This window comes from Lepisosteus oculatus, chromosome 18, assembly GCF_040954835.1.
Source record: "Lepisosteus oculatus isolate fLepOcu1 chromosome 18, fLepOcu1.hap2, whole genome shotgun sequence".
Lineage (NCBI taxonomy): Eukaryota > Metazoa > Chordata > Actinopteri > Semionotiformes > Lepisosteidae > Lepisosteus > Lepisosteus oculatus.
Genome location: NC_090713.1, coordinates 10,463,876 through 10,480,325, shown reverse-complemented (window position 1 = coordinate 10,480,325; position 16,450 = coordinate 10,463,876). Strand labels below are relative to the sequence as shown.

At 41.6% G+C, this 16,450-nt stretch overlaps 1 long non-coding RNA gene across 2 annotated transcripts; it reads right to left on the bottom strand.

Annotated features, from left to right (window-relative positions):
• Positions 1-1,684: 1,684 nt before the first annotated feature.
• LOC138223980 (uncharacterized) lies at positions 1,685-5,097 on the bottom strand. Of its 2 annotated transcripts, XR_011182369.1 has the most exons (5): positions 5,016-5,097; positions 4,448-4,852; positions 3,775-3,941; positions 3,289-3,479; positions 1,685-2,332 (listed from the first exon to the last, which is right to left on the bottom strand). It is a non-coding gene; the product is annotated as an uncharacterized lncRNA (long non-coding RNA). The 2 variants fall into 2 exon arrangements; XR_011182368.1 differs by having other exon boundaries at positions 1,685-3,479.
• Positions 5,098-16,450: the final 11,353 nt, after the last annotated feature.

Sequence of the window (16,450 nt, the reverse complement as noted above, 5' to 3'; positions counted from 1 at the left end):
TGGGCGTAACAGCTGTTTCTTTTTCTGATCACTCACTCTCTGGATACACGTCTCACCTGTCCTGTTCTTTGTTTTCCTAATTTGCTGATTATGCCTTCTGCGATCCACTCCTGCCCTCACACCTAAAGAAGACTATTTTAAATTTCTTTGCACGGTCCATTGTGCAATTAACCCTTGTATGTGCTGTCTTTAAGGTGATATCACATAAAGGTGATATGTAAAATAATGTATTTTATTATTGTTATAGTGAAACATGATCAGATTTTCCCCGGTTCAGAAAAAAAGATCTAAAGTATGTCACTAATATACTTTTAATACAGTCTTTGCTGTGCTCTTGAGGATCCTTGTGATATTTCGAGCTCTGGTTGAATGATAAGTGTCACAGTTTAAATAATTTTCGTAGTTAGAAATTATGAAACGCTCTGTTAAAAGCAAGGGAGTTCTTATGTCCGTTACAGTAAAAGAAAATGCCTGACAAAGTAGGGCTTGGACAGATTCCAAGTGCATTTTTGCAATTTACGTTTGCATTGTGCATTGTGCTGCTGTAATACAGTTTAAAATAATTAGAAGTCTAAACAGTATCAGCTTTATTTATGGTTTGCAATTTAAAAAAAGTCAAAAACCACACTCAAAATGCAATTTAGAGCTTTCTGGCAAAAGGAGACACCCAAATTAATGCCACTGTTTGTGCATGAACAAGGATATACTGCTATTTCCTTAGATACGCAATGCCTGTCTCTCCTGGCTGTGCTCTATCTCTCTCTCTCTTTCTCTTTATAGCTGGTGGTGTACAGCTTTTTAGTATAGATTACACTTTTCTAAAATGTATTTTAAAAATAAAAAGGATTACAATCTAATCTTTCCACATTTGATCCCAAGATCCCAAGAAAAATAAATCTAAACGGGGTGAAAGCTATGCTGAAGGTTTATTAAGATGCTTAGAAGACAAAGATATCAATTTATGTTCCATTTGTCTGATTGTGAATCAAAAAACACATATATTTAAACCCGCATTTGCGATTTAAATCAAAACGTGATTTAAATCAATATAAATGTTTATATTGTAACGCCTAGGTTCATTGTTATTAAAATGACTTAAATTCGATCATGTTGTGATATTTAGAAATATAAATTTGTTTGGTGCGAGTGAGGTTTTATTTAATCTCTGAGCCAGGGAAACTTTTTATTTTTTCAAGGAAATGTTTGTTAAAAAAAAAGTCATGGCTCCAGCAGGATTCAAACACGGAGCATGTGATGTGGGAGTTAGGAACCAAACCCACAGCGTCACCGGCAAGGTCACATGCAGAGTGCTGAAAAAGCACTACAGAAAAATTATCAACAGACAATGTACAGCGTGTACTATTCTTGTGTTGCGGTACATGAATATAATTATATCATTATTAATTTCTTTAGATACGCGATTCCATATTATATTCCCTTTTAATCAAATTCTAAAAGTATGCTTGTTGACTCCTGTATCACGTTAGTTAAAGACTTCGATGCTTAAAATGTTTAGGGAGAAATGGAATACTGGTGTGTATGTTTTCTTTAAAGTACCGAGACCAGCCATTTACTGTATGTTTAAGTTCCAAAATTAATATCGTTTATGGCCTTCACACGCGTTACAGTATGCTCCTATTCTTTTTATGCTCAGCTACTAAGATTTCCCTTCAGTGGTAAAATTCCATATAAATATTCAATGCTAAAACGGGCACAGTAAAGACATTTACTGTAAATCTTTCTACGACCGACCAACGGACCACGAGTGCCCCTGTCAGTCAACCAATAACGTACCGCGGTATTGTGCGTCATCGCGCGTCAGGATGCGTGTCTGTACGTGTCTGTACCGCGCACTTTGAATGGCTGCATCTGTATGTTTTAAACTTTCCAAATATGACTCCCTGCCAGTTTTTAAACTTTCTATCACAGAGTAGATGTAAAAATACTTATCAATTACTTTCAAATTATCAGAACTGTCTTAGGTCTGGAACACTTTACAGAATTGACAATGAGAAAAAACAAATTAATATATTGAAAAGGAAATATAGTTTTTTACATATACAGTAATAGGACTAAAAATAATAGGACTAAAGTTAACTTAGTCAAACAACATTAGATTGATTTTGTTTGAACCTTAACCTTGAGTATTGTGTGTCAATGACTTAACACAACAATGTGCAAAATATCTCAGTAACTGTCATTTGCTGTTAAAATACAACAATAGTTGAATTCTGAAATTAATTTAATCAAAAACAATGGACAAAATCATCAGGAAAACATGAAATAAACTTGGGCACAAGGTTTGCTCCATGGTGTGAATCTTGGAATATCCCTGTGATAAAGTTGCAAAAACACTGTGTTATTTATCATTCAGAATGATGCAGCAGCAGATTCCAGCAGACCTGTCTTCACAGACCTCAGTGCATAAATTGTGCTTACAGCTTTTAGCAGGGGAATGTTATACTGTCTGGGACTCTACAGGATGATGCCACCTTCAGTAACAGCACACTGGACCCTGTAATATAACTTTTTGCATGTAACTGCATCTCAGGGATGTGCAAAAATGTTTTTTACAAAGATGAATGAATGTATACTGTATGAGTGAATGATGTAATGGCCCTGCTCAACTATAGCAGCTTTACAGCTGTTCTCAGCCTCAGTCCACTGTGGTACCTTCAGTACACAACAGACCAGGTAATGAAATCAATGACTCTGAAACTCCCACTCCCACTCTCTTGAACAGACTCACGAGTTTGTTATTCACCTCAATCATGTCAAAATCTCAGGTTAGTGTTTAGAGTTTGATTTAAATGTCTCATCTGAAGGACAGCAGCTCCTACAGCACTGCATCCTTGTGCTCCAGCATCATTCTGGGATTGTTTGTAAATCCTGGTTCAGCAGCTCCACTGACAGCAGGAACCTGGTCTTCCTTGGAAGGCTCCCATTATGGTTCTGATCTGGCCAAGCTGTGCTTGGCTTCTGAGATCTGATGAGACCAGGCTACAAGGGGGTAATGCTGTCCTTTCTGAACAATATGATTAAATAGCATATGTATATTGTACTGTCTTCATTTAGTGTTGATTGTTAATGACATGTGAACTAACTGCCAGGTTTTTAAGTTTCTGTCACATTGAAGATGTCAAAATACTTACCAATTACTTTCAAATTATCAGAACTGTTTTGTAAGAGTTTGTCTGAAATACTTTACAGAATTCACAAAGAGAAAAACAAATCAATATACTGAAAAGGAAATGCATATTATTTTGCACAAAATAATTTGGACTTAACTGTTCTCCCAACAAATCTGTGGGTTTTGTCTGGATGATCCACAGTCCAAAGACAAGCTGGTGGATTAATCATGAGCTTCTGGGAAAATTGCCCGTGGTATTTTGAGTGTCTGTTTGCCATGTGTCCTGTGCAGGGTGTATCCCACCTTGTGCCCTCTGCTTTTTAGGATGGGCTCTCGTTCTCCTGTGGCCCTGTATTGTATAGAGTTTAGAAGATGGATGGATGAATTTTAAAATGATTAAAACATCTCTTGTTCATGATTTTTCTAACACAAATACTTTAGTTGCTCAGAAATAACACTAAAGCACTGTGCAGGTTTTATTGATCTGCCTAAGAAAACACATTTATTTCTTTTTTTAAATCTACCCATTGTGAGAGAGAATTATGCTAGTACTAAAATAGTGCTAAAATAATAAGATTAAATAGGATATGATTAAATTTATTTTAGTCAAACAATTTTAGATTAATTTCTGTTTCAATGATCACCTTGAGCAAAGAGCCCCAGTGTCCTCAGCAGTAATTCTTTTATAGCACGTTCTGTCTGGACTTAAAATATCTCCCACTGTCTGACAAGTCAGGGCTGGAAAAACATTCATGGCCTCCTCTTGTTTCCTAAATATACTGTACTGTAGGTACAATAACAAAAAGACAAGCTGCAGGAGAAGCACAAAACAGATTTAGTGAATTTCACCAAAGTCCTTTTCACCAAAGTCCTTGATTTCCAGGAAAATAAATTCCAGCTCTTTGACACTGATCTCAAAATACGACAGCCAAGTAAGAAGCTGTTGATTGTAAGATTATTAAACAAGAGCAAAGGGCACATAGTGTAAGTCAAAGTCAACTTCACAGCCAAAACAACCGTCTTGGGTGTTAGTAATTTTTTGTGATGCATATCGGAATAACAGAGATACAATAAAAATACATGAAAAAAATACAAAGAATAAATAACATACTGTACATGTATCATAAACAAAATAAAATACAATGCTACAGTACATTCCAGTGAAAATAGAGATCCAACAATTTAACAATTCATACTCTTATAACAATCTTGAGTTAATAGCATCCTGCCATGTTGTTATTTAAGAAAAAAACATCTTTAGGAAAATATACTTAAAATCTTTTAATAATTTAAATTTAAAAAATCAGTTCAGTTCACCTGTATCAGCAGCTGTTCTCAGTCTCAGTCCTCTGTGGTTCCTTTCGATGAGCCCGAGAACCTTCTGTAGAGCTGAGGGAGGTTTTTGTACAGACATGTATCACTGTGTGAATGGGTAGCTATAGTCCTGCTGACAGTAATAATCTCCTGCATCTTCAGCCTGGACTCCAGTGATTTTCAGTGTGAACACTGTCCCAGAGTAACTGCCAGTGAATCGATCAGGAATCCCAGTATAACGGTTAGTTGCATCATGTACCAGGAGCTGTGGAACCTGGCCAGGTTTCTGCAGGTACCAGTGTACATCATCACTAGTAGACTGACTGGCTGTATAGCTGATTGAGACAGAGCTTCCTGGTAGAACAGTTTGAGCTGGAGACTGAGTCAGAACAATTTGACCATGGCAACCTGAAATAAAATAAGGACATTTTCTAAAATGAAAATCTTAAACATGTATGACATTATTTAATGTGTGTACAATATATATATAATTGAATACATTACAAATGTCTTAAGAAAATTGAGCATTAAGCTAGTACAAACATTTAAACGTATTTTCTTTTATCCTCACCTTGAACAAAGAGCCCCAGTGTCCCCAGCAGTAGAATCAGTGACATCATTGTCCTGTGTGTGTTAGTGACTCTGAAAGAGCTGAACAGTGATTGATCCACACTGTGAGTCTTAAAGTGTTTGGAGCAGTGAGGCGGCACAGGTATGCAAAGCTTCTTCCTGTATACAAATCCTGTCACAGACAGTTAGAAAAGGCCTGAGCTAGGAGAACAGGTGCAATCTGCAAGTGTTTGGTTACTTTCTACTATTTTATTTTATTTCTGTTGCATTACTAGCAGTGCACTGCAGTACTGTTAACAGTTTGTCCCTAAATAATTGAAAAGCTTGCACATTCCTTAAACTTTATTACATTTTCTGTTTTAGGGCAGTAATACTGTAGCTTTAAAACTGTAGTTTTACTGTACTGTACTGTAGTTACTTACTGTAGTAAGCTTTTATTTACTTAGTTTAAGCAAGTATTTGACGTAGAATCCTTCTTTAAAAAAACACACAAATGTTACTCATTTTAAAACAGTTCTGGAGCACAAAGTTGAGATGAGCATCACCTTGTGGCCACTGTTGTGTCCTGCAAGCAAGCCCTCTGGGCTCTCAGGGTTCTGTGAGATCTGGAGGCTCTTTTTTTCTCTGGATTTCTTTGGAACTCATTTATACAAATTTCATGACAATGACACACCTGTTTAAATATCATATGAGTTATTTTACAAAGGAATGTGTTTTTAACCTCTATCTCTTACAGTTCACACACTGAAGCAGCTCTCTACTAGAACTTCTGTTATACCTGCCACAGATACTGAACCCACAATGTACTAACTGTAGCCAACTGTTCAATTCAATTCAAGGTGCCTCATCTTCACACTTTAACCCCTCACAGGCTGTCAGATCTCCCAGAGCCACCAGTGTACCACAGACAGCACAGGATTTAATATAGGACATTTATTCTTCAATCACCCTCTCGATTACTAGAGAGTGAGTACAGCTCATAGTGTCCTCATTACTCTGTACAGTAACTTGCCTTTGCTATAAGGGTAGGTAAACTAAATAGAAGATGATCAATATATTCTTAACTAGAGGACATTGCAATGAAAAGTTCCAGATATGAAGATCTGGTACAAGACAGCAAAGGGAAAGGGGGGCAGGAGTGGTTGTTCCAACTGCAGGCTGGGTACAGAGGATTCCCTGCACAGTCAGTGTCGAGAGAGATGACAGCTGTGGGGCTGACTGGAAGGGTCAGACAGACAGCAGTCTGAAGGCTGGAAGAGACAGTGGAGAGAGAGAGCCTCAAGCTAGCTCTGGAACAGGAGAGAGGAGCCTGGTCTTCATACCGTAATGTGAACTCTGAACGCTGCAATATAAAAGGCTAAACCAACCAGTAAAGTGTAATAAGATTCCATCTCACCCACAGAATCTTTAAGTGAGTATTCCTCCAAGAAACATTCAAACCTGACACATATGACCATTTCCACACGGGTGGGGCTGCTTCATTCAGATTCCCATGGAGAGACCAGAGACAAAAGCAGATGCTGTAAGCTCTACAGCCCTCGTCAAAGTGTTAGGTAACAGGTGGACAGTAGGGTGCCCCTGATGTGATGTCCCTCCTCCACTTCTGTCAGCTTGCAGACACATTGTCCATCATCGGTGTGGAGAGACTGGACTCCTTGTACTGTACAGCTAAAGAGCCCGAGACAATGGGGTGTCCAGGTTATGAAATAGACTGGAATCTGAGAGTTTGAGGTTCGGTTGGCCAGAGGTTTCATAATGGCTATCAGACCAGTACACCTATTCTCTACGTAAACCTGAATGTGTCCATTTTCTGTGAAAACCCATAGAGATGTGAAACGAGCTGGCAGTGGCAGGCCAACCTTGTCAACGTAAGTCAACACGCAGTTTCACAAGGGGTTTAAATACTTGCTTACATGTACAGAGGTGTTGTCCAAGTATGCCTGGGGCTTGCCTTTATGAGAAAAGTTGGGCAAAGAGATGGTGAAAAAGTTTTATATTGACTCATGCTTACTTTCCCCAGAAACATTAGACTGAAAAGGGTGTGGAATTTCTCCCACTTTTGATACATTCAACAACTATACTGAATTTGATCTGCTCTCAGAAAATGGCTGTAAGAACTGGAACTCTTCTACACCTGCAGGGAGGTACAAATTATGAACAGATAAATGTGATGAACATGTTCTACAACAAAACTTTGATAATCCAAAAGTTTACTTCAAGTGTAACTCCATCAGCAGAAATCTTAAAGAGGTTCGTGATAAAAATATCACTTTGCTTAGAGGAGAGTGGGCACATGTTACAAGGTTTGAGGCAGCTTGAGAGGGAAGAAGTCACCCCATCCTGCTGATCACCTGAATTTAATACCCTATCCTGCTACAAAGACAACATCACCAGTTACTTGGCGACACTTAAAGTACACACCTATCCTGCACTGTTTACTTATCCAAGGATCAGAAGGATTGCTCATCATGCCCTCCTTCAATAAGTCACATTATGTTCCTGTAAATGTTGAGCCTTTCAACACAATAACGACTGAAATAAGAAGTGATTAGAACAAACCCAGCAACTTCACGTATGGAAAGTGATATTCAAGTTGCAGTTCAGGCCTATGAAGAATAACCAATTAAACCCTATGGAGACTCTGCCATGTACTGGGACTATCACCAGTATCAAGCCAGTTACAGACTGACCGGTTTCGAAGGCTTGCAAGTCCAGTACTGGAGGGGATCAGTGATATATTCAGGGCCCTATTTAGGAAAGCAGTACTTTTTTGAGACATTGTTGTGAAATTGCAAAACCGCACATAAAAAGCAACAGCATATATTGCTAAAGACATGTGCAGACATGTTGCTAATGCTGTGATAAATAGTGAACCCTCAGCAGCAACAGGGTTCAGGACTAATGTTTATCAAACATGGAGTCAAATCAAACTCAGTCACAAGAAATGGGCTGTGAGAAAGAAGAAAGGTCTATGTCTGACGCAATAAGACGGTGAGATATTTTAACCACGGAGTCTGTGCACTGCAGCTCACAAGAATGCACAAAATCTGACTTTGTAAAAGTATTACCAACACAGTCAAGCACCGAGAAATCTTTAAATGGAGTCTCACTGCTAACAGGTCTTTCAAGAATTTTTTGTAACGGGAAACGGCAATGATTACATGAACTTGAACAACACCATGATCTACAGTATCAAACAATATTACCAATATTATCAAAGGAAATGGTGACAAGATTGCAGATACCACCAGGGTAGTCGTTTTGAATTACCCTGTGGCATTGCTTTTCAGACAGATAGGCATCACTGTTGGTGACTGTGAGATCAGTCAGAGCAACAGCCCTTAATCTCACAGGGTTCTGATAGAAACCATCCTTAACTACAATGAATACACCCTGAGAACACAGCTCTCTACAGCACTGTTTTACAGAGATACTGCGGGAAAGCATGAAGTCACTACATTGGATGGCGCAAACCAAGGTTTCAGAAAAAGGAACCAAATTCACAACCGGCAATAATAAAGAAGACCTGTTGTGACACATCCAGGTGGACCTTTTTATCCAGGACAAGATAATGCTGAGCTAGGTGCAGAAATGAAACTCATGAGCAACAAAGAGTCCTTCTGCCTTGTGGCCAATGAGCTGACTTTAAAATTAATGTTCTCTCAGCATCGCTGTTTGTTAAAAGGGTGAAAGTGGCACCATGGGTATGTCATTCCTAGGCCTGCTTAGGCCCAACAAAAATGAACCCCTTTGACAATGTCCATTTGAAAATCTAAAGCCCTGGTGTGAGAAGCAGAATCTAAAACCAAGAAAACAACTTGGGCAGCAGTCAAAGATGCTTGTGCTGGGGTTGTAGACAATGAATCCTTCAGAGGAAGCTACACGGGAAACTACAACTTTCAACATTACAGCATTAATTTCTTGGCTTTGTACTAGGATGGCGAACACATACTGTACCTGCAAAGTCACTACAACCTGTTTTTTGTTTCCGGGGAGATCTGTGTTTGTGAAGATTTTAATCTAGTTCAAACAGCAGATAAACATCTGTTTATGTACTGACCAGAAGTCAGTTCTGGTCCACTGTAATGATTTTGCAAAAGGTTACACCTTGTTTGTATTCAATCTAACCAAGAGTGCAAGGGTCATTATCCTTCAATAAAAACAGGAAACCTGAGAGGTGAAGTGCACTTCACACAACCCCCATCAAGCCCTACCAGCCTTGCTTTCTAGAGTGTGTAGACATCGCTGTTTGTTTTTCTGCTCCAGAGATGCAAAAGCTTGTCTTTTAACCAAGCTGGGGAATTCCACCCCAGAAACAGTTGTGGCATTACATGGGGGTGTGTTCAGTGTGGAGACAGAGCCCTGGATTAAGGACGATGGATTGCTGCAGCAACCACGGCTGTGGGGGCACTTAAAGATACACTGAGCACCTCCCTGAAGGGATGCGCAGACCCCCTCAAGGGGAGGACCTTCCACCGACAGTCCTGGAGGGGATTGTGACTGAGCATAAGGCCCTCTTTTTTCCTTTTTGTTTTCTTTTTGCCGGTCCCACCGTGTATCTATATTGGTGCAGACTGACCCTTTTCCCCCCCTCTCCTGCCATGCATCTTTCACCGAGACAGGTTGAGGTTTTATTTTTATTTAGGCCTTACGCTCCCTGCTCTCCCAGACTAGACCCTGTTAAATAGGGTATGTCCAGCCTGGCCACTGCTGTGCTAAGCGGTGTATTTTTTCTTTAGCGTTTTTTAAAATCTTTTTCCAGCCCTATTTGTGTTTTTTGTGGGATTTTTTTTCGCTAACCTCACACCAGTGTCTCTGCCCCCTCAGATGGGGCGGTGACTTTTACCAGTACTCACTGTGGCTCCTCCCACTCCTGCGCTGTTAAATAAACAAAAAAACAAGTAAAACAAGACAAAAGTATCAGAGTTTGATTCAAATGTATTCAAGTAACTGCACTCAAATTTATTTTGGCTCTAGAAAATTTAAAATGTACAATGACTGGAGATATAAAACTGTTGATGAAGAATAATGTGTTGGTGTGCAATTCTAATAAAACAGGCAAAGAAATTATATGTGCAATTCTTTAATTTTAATAATAATCATAATAATCATAATTATAATTACTTGCACATACATAGGGCTTTTCTGGACACTTCACCAGAAGTTCTTTGCAGGTAACAGGGGCTCCACCTGAATGATACAATTTCTTGCATTAGGAATTTGTTTTCTCACATAATCCATCTTGCTCTCCACAAGACACACAAGAAGCTGGGGCTCAGCCATTTATACAGCACCCCTGGAGCCTTGCTCAGGGGCCCAACAGAATAGAATTTCTCTGCCAGCCATGGGATTATAACCGGCAACCTTCTACCCTCAAGTGCAGAGCCTTGAACCACAGTGCCACCACTCCACTCCATTATAAGCTTCCCAGTAGTAGTAATGATCATTTTGTGGGGGAGAGATCTCATACTTCACTATGAATAATCAAGAGGCATCACATGTATAATGTTCTTTCGTTTACTGTGGAATGTTGTTCAAGGCATGTGAACTGACACCACATTTTTGAACTTTCATTTTTTTCACAGAGTGGGGGTAAAATTACTTACAAATTATTTAAAAGAAGTGCCTTGTGTAAGAAGTTCACCAAATTTATAAAGAGAAACAGATCTCCTTCAAGGAGATTTTGTTTCCTTCCGGTTTTTATTATATACACACCATTTAAATTATTAAAATATCAGAATGTTTCAGACTAAAATCCTTCAAGTGCTGAATAAGAAATCTAAACACGGTGCAGTTTTTACATAGCTAGGAGGAGACAAATGTCAGCAATGGGAGAACTGAGTTGACGATTGTTGGAAATTAAGCCTGTTTCACTGATGAAATAATGGTGCTGTTACAGGGGAGACAGCACTGATGTGCCCTGCATCCCTCTTGAGGTCAATACTAATAATGGTAGTCAGTGTTTTTGTGGTTCTGTTTGATTAACACATCTAAATGAAAAACATCCAGATCCCCAGTGTCTCACAATAGTGTCTGTGATCTGTCTTTAGAAATGGAGTTGATTGGATTGCATTTTATATAATAAATATTACAAGATAAAAATAGTTATCTAGTTATGCTTAAAATATTAAATATTAAAAAGCTATACTATTAATTAACATATTTTTTTTTATTTCCAATTTTCAGTTTCATAGCCTGTTAAGCTTAGTACTTAAATACATCTACACACACAAAATGATTATCAGTGTAGAGGCTGTTCCAGACCCACTGCCAGTGAATCCATCAGGAACTCCTGACTGATGGTTTGTTGCATCATAAACCAGGAGCTGTGGAGCCTGGCCAGTTTTCAGCCAGTGCATAGCTGTAACAAATCTACTGGGTGAAGAGACTCAGAGCACTCTGACAACAGCACTTTGGAAATGAAATAGTAACAAAAAATAAATCCATGTTTTCTTACTGTAAACATTTGTGTATTGATTTGCCTATAAAAACAAATTTGCTACATTTTCATTCATTTTATTTTTTAAATTTACCTATTGTGATTGAGATTTATGTTAGTATTGTTACTGCTATAGGTGACTAGGAAGTGTCTCTAAGAGTTTAGATAAAGTGTGCAACACCTGACATTGTAAACATTTCCATCTTTAAAACAGAAGGGGATGTTTGCTGAGATGTAGGGGGGTTACCATTGTTGTAACAAACAAATAAGTTCTGGACCCCGAGATGAAGTTGAAACAAGTGAGTTTAATTGCATGCTAGGTACAGTATATTCAAAGAGTTGTTCAAAATTATAGGTACAAAGCTCCAGTTTATATAGCAAACTTCATCCATTTCTGACGCAAATTGTTACAGTGGTAATGGGGGAAGGTCACCTGTGTTTGGACATTCTCTAGATCTTGAACACTTTGAATGGCCAGTCTTATCTTCCCATAGTTAGGGAGTCTCTATCTTATACTTGGAATCTCTTATCAGTTAACTCCCATTCCTGCCATAACTCAAAAGAGCTTAAGCATGGAATGTTTTGTACCAAAAGAAGTCTTTGTGCATAAAGAAACAAGTAAACCATTTTTTCACATTTCCTATCTTTCTTCATTCCCCCCCTTCAGTACTACACAAACAACATGAGGCAGACTTCGCCTTTTTAGGAGTACAGGCATGCATTACCATGACTTTGTGAGTTACACAATTACAGCAAGACGTGATTAAAGTCTTACCGCAAGTGACGATTACAATTGCACATACTGTATAAGCAATACTAACCCTACAAATAGATACTGTAACAAAGTTTCACCCCAGAACCCAAACACAGACCTCAGCCATGTTGAGATCAATCGTCAGGATCTCTGTATAGCAATACAGACCCAACATTAACTTTGATTATAATTTGTGGCTGATAGATATGACAATGCCAAGAATGTGTTGATACCATATTCCCCAATATCAGAGTGATGTTCCTCAGGCCTAACAAGCACACTGTTGGCCGCTCTTAAGAAGCCCGTAAGACACAGAAAGAATAGCAACAGCATTATTTCTGTTCACTCAGTCTCTGGTGCAGTGGCTCGGTGACAGTGCAATGCATGGATCCAGCGATCTCGCCCAGTCATTCGGACGGCAGAGTTGGTAGACTGTAGCACTTGGTATGGTCCCTCTCAGCTGGGTTGCAATGTCTCTCAGGGCATCTTTTTCACTCACACCCACTCGTCAGGTATCAGGTCATGTCTTCCCTCTACTGTGTAGCGGCAATGTTTGTTAATAAGACCGAATTAAGCGTTGGTATGCTGTCCTAAAGGAGGCCCCATCTCACCCTCCATCTCTGTGGTGCAGCCACAGAGAAAGTATTCAAGCAGGCTGATTTAAGATGTTTTCTTTTGATAAGGAACAAGCTCCCAGACGGGGATGCACTTAGCTAAGCCCGGCTATCATGATCAATGGTCATCCATTGGCGCCTATCAGTCTAGGGAGTGCCGAATGGACATCTGGACTGCATTCCTAAGTGTCAAGAGTAAGTGACTTATATCTCATCTTGACCAACCAATCAGGGACTGGCAGGGCGTGGTAATACCACGTGGGTCTCCAATGCCCGCCAAACTCTCAACCAATCAGCACACATCTGTGTCTTGGTCAAAAAGGGAGCGCAAGCTCAGATCGGGGCTCTCCTTGGCCATTTTCGTGCATCCTCAGAGACAATCACGTGACAACTGCTGTTGTCTGCAAAAGGACTTGGACTTTGTTCTAAGCGCGAGGCCGAGGATCCCGTACGTACTCAGAATTCTACCAACGTGAATGCTCCGCTTGATCAACGGCAGCCTACAGTTGGACCCTCGTCGACAACCTGAATAGCTTATTCAGAAGCAGCGCTGGACCGGGAACGAACCAGCTTCTTCCCAAGCAAAAGAGTGACTTGTGAGGACTTGCGGTCACACTCTGTGCATAGAGACTTTCTACTAGCCAGCTGGACTGCTGGTAGATCCCCTCGGAGCAACGACTGCCCTGCGCGCCGCAGTCAGATTCCTCCGCCCGTCCTACTCCGAGCTGCACCTCGACTAGTTGGCCGGTAGCCAGAGGACGCCGACACAACGCCCATCGGACAACCGCTGGAACAGAGGCTGCAACAGAGCCTGTCAGCTGGTTTGGTGTTCGTGCTGGGAAATTCCAAATCCATACACAGTGGATAAGTAAACCCCATGTTCTACATTGGGTCTCGAGAATTCAATTGTACCTCAACACAAGTTGTTATCAATTTAATTCATGAGTAATGTATTTACTTCTGAGTTTAGAGTAACAGTGGGTAATAACACTGATTAGCGATTTGGTAACCGAACGATATATATTGACATATATTCTCTGTTGTGTATCTCTTTGTGTTTGCATCTCTTCGAGATTATATACCTTGTATATTGATAACCCTCACAGTAAGGTCTGCCGCTCGTATCCAGGCAGACTAGTATATGTTTGGTGCACAATTTATATTAATAAATGTATCTCGTGTATTGAACCCGTGTGTGTACGTTGTTAGTTGTTCTGACGATTGATTTTCTAAATGCCCCAACGAACAATCTCGTGATTACTGCTACAATTAATAATTGTCACGACCACCAGGCAGTCAAGATCAAATTGTAAGCGAGCTAATCAGCCCCAGCAGCGGGTGATTATTAACAAACGCCGCCGCACGAGTTAAACCACCTGCGCACACTCACGGAGCGGTGCGCACTGCTATTTATACCCTCTTCACCTGTTTCCCACTGCTCGGTATTGACTCCACTCCTTGAGAGCTCTACCTGGCGTTTTTCCCCGTACCACGTTTATTCTGGATTTTGGATTCCCCTTCTGCCTTTTCGACTTTGCACCTCGCCTCTCGCCTCGGACTGTCTGCTACCGGAGAACTTCCTGGATTACGACTTGCCTTTCGCCTTTTGACTCCGACCTTGCCTCTCGTTTTGGTTTGTTCGCCTGCCTCATCTATCACCCGTGCCTGCGTCTGCACAGGATCCGTGTATCTTCCCATCAGGGATTCCTAACAGAATACCGAGCCTAAAGATGGATCCCGCGGACGCACAAGCTTTTTGCTCACTTTTCAATCGCCATTCCCAAGCTCTCACCCAGCTTCAATCTTCGCTTCACATTCTCTCCAATCACGTCGCTAACCTTCCGCCCTCCCCTGTCCCTTCCCCTCCAGCACAGACCACTGCTCCAATCCCTGTGACCCCGCCCACCTCTCCCGTAGCCTCACCGTTTGTTCTCCCGGAAAGATATGACGGCAACACCGCGGGCTGTAGGGGTTTTATTGCGCAATGCTCCTTGACTTTATGGTTGCATCCTGAGCATTTTTTTTCTCCCCGGGAGCAGATCAGTTTCGCCCTTTCCTTGCTCACTGGCAAAGCTCTGGACTGGGCAGCTGTGTTGCTTGCTAGGGGAGACTTTCAGTTTGCTGATTTCAAGCTTTTTGCTGACCAGCTCCAGGCACGTTTTTCTCCAGTCAACCCGGACCTGACTCATCTCCGGCTCGCCTCGCTTCGTCAGGGTGATGGATCTTTGAATGATTATGTGGCTGACTTCCAAGCCCTCGCCACGGAGTCTGACTGGAACCCTGAAACCCTGATTTGCCTTTTTTATAAGGGTCTCTCTGAACATCTAAAGGACCACCTGGTGCTCTCGCCAATTCACAACCGCTCTCTCGAATCAGCAATCGCTCAGGTGGTTGAACTGGACACCCGCATTCAGCTGCGGAGAGCAGAGAGTCATGATGGAAGCAGTCCTGGCCGTCCTGAAGGTACTACCCCCACGGTGCCCACTCGGCATCATGCACCCCTTTCCTCGGAGGAAAAGGAAAGGCGCCGTCGGGAGGGACTGTGTCTCTATTGCTCTGCACCTGATCACCTTCTCTCTGCTTGTCCCTTGAGACCCCCTTATCCCTCTCGAACCCTTCCGCAGCCTACTGTTAGAGTCAGTAGTGCTGTTTTTTCTCAAAACTCGTCAGGCCCTTTATTCCCAGCTGAAATTTCTTGGGCTGACGCACAACTTCCCCTTCTGGTTTTTGTTGACTCAGGGGCAGCGGGGAACTTTATAGACGTCACTTTTGCTAAGAAGTGGGATATTCCCCTGGCTCCGGTCTCACCCCCGATCTGTATTCAAGCTCTGGATGGATCCCCGATTGCACCTGGACGGATTACATGGCAGACCGTCCCTCTCTCTCTAACAGTTGGTGCTACTCATGTTGCGGAAATTTCACTCCTTCTCCTGGACTCGCCTGCCTACCCGGTAATCCTAGGTCTTCCCTGGCTCAAGAAGCACGATCCCCACATCTCCTGGGACAAGAACGAGCTCATTGCCTGGAGCCACTCCTGTCATGTCAACTGTTGTCGTCAGCCGGTTAAGGTTGCTACTGCAGTAACCTCTATGGAGGAGCACTCTACCATCCCACCCCAATACAGGCATCTGAAACAAGCCTTTGATAAGCGGAAGGCTCTTTCGCTTCCACCTCACCGTACCTGTGACTGTGCTATAGAGTTGCTCCCGGGAACCCTTCCACCTAAAGGACGGATCTACCCTCTCACTCAGGCAGAGAATCAGGCTTTGCAAGACCATATTAAGGAAGTTCTGGAGTCAGGATTCATTCGTCCCTCCTCTTCTCCAGCCTGTGCGGGTTTTTTCTTTATTGGGAAGAAGGACGGCTCCTTGCAGCCGTGTATTGATTACAGAGGACTGAACTCCATTACGGTTAAACATTGTTACCCCCTGCCGTTAATTCCAGCCGCTTTGGAGTCCATACGGGGAGCCTCCATCTTCTCAAAGTTAGATCTACGGGGGGCTTACAACCAAATCAGGATACGTGAAGGGGATGAGTGGAAGACGGCCTTTATGACCACCCATGGACATTATGAATATCAGGTGATGCCTTTTGGTCTTGTTAATGCCCCGGCTGTCTTCCAGTCATTC